The sequence below is a fragment of the Propithecus coquereli genome, unplaced genomic scaffold, assembly GCF_000956105.1.
Source record: "Propithecus coquereli isolate 6110/MARCELLA unplaced genomic scaffold, Pcoq_1.0 Scaffold83, whole genome shotgun sequence".
Lineage (NCBI taxonomy): Eukaryota > Metazoa > Chordata > Mammalia > Primates > Indriidae > Propithecus > Propithecus coquereli.
Window position 1 is genome coordinate 1836731 of NW_012154507.1, and position 1067 is coordinate 1837797.

Here is a 1067-nt window from a genome sequence, read left to right on the forward strand (position 1 = left end):
GCGCCCACCCATTCACTGTTATATTTATTGCTCACTTTAAGCTTTATCTTATTAAAGGAAATGCTAGAATACTTGACAGTACGGTTGGCTCTCTGTATCCATGGGTTTTGCCTCCGTGGAGTAAACCAACCTTGGATCAGAAATACTCAGAAAAAAAACTGCATCTGTACTAAACATATACAGACTTTTTTCTTGTCACTATTACCTAAACAATATAGTATAACAACTATTTACACAGCATCTACATTGTATTAGGTATTATAAGTAATCTAGAGATAATTTAAAGTATACAAGAGGGATGTGTGTAGGTTATATGCAAATATTACCCCATTTTATAAAAGAGATTTGAGCATCTGCAGATTTTTGTATCCTCGAGAGGTCCTGGAGCCAATCCCCCACAAATACCGAGGGACAACTGTATATACAAACAATTGTTAACTGTAGAGGTGAAAACTACTTCTCAGACATACTTCACAAAGAGATGAACTCAGAAATCCCTAAAAATTTTTAAAGGAACTAATAGAGAATTCATTTAAAAGTAGTTTAAATATTTCATACTCACAGCAACATTTTAGACATACTGGATCCTATTTCAGATTTGGCCTAAACAAAAAAGAGAAAAGTTTATTTGCACAAGTATTAAACTGAAACTTTATTAGCCTACTGTATTTTAACGATCTTGATTTAAAAGATGTAGATTTTAAATATACAATGCACACAAACTCTCTTCATTCAAAGTCTTTACTTCAGAGCCTTATTGAATTTTTAAAAAGAAGTCACTATAAACTAACTTGGACATCCTTTAGGAAGAATTTTAGAAATAATAGTTGGCTAAAAATCAATTAAACTATTCCAGTAGGAATAACTAACACATTAATGAATTAATAGTCCTTTTACATTTCTGTTATAGACTCTCTTTAAGCTCTTTTGGGGCACTTTGATTAAAGTTCATTACAACTTGAGAGTCTATCATTTCACAATTCTGCGTGATTTATACAAATTTCAAATCTGAAATGGCCCTCAGACAATATTTTTATGAAATAATCAATATAATGTAAAGCAGAATA

General features: G+C 31.1%; 1 protein-coding gene across 1 annotated transcript in view; it reads right to left on the reverse strand.

Annotated features, from left to right (window-relative positions):
• TMEM260 (transmembrane protein 260) overlaps positions 1-1067 on the reverse strand; it is a 58240-nt gene that overhangs the window by 20605 nt on the left and 36568 nt on the right. The window lies entirely within an intron of this gene.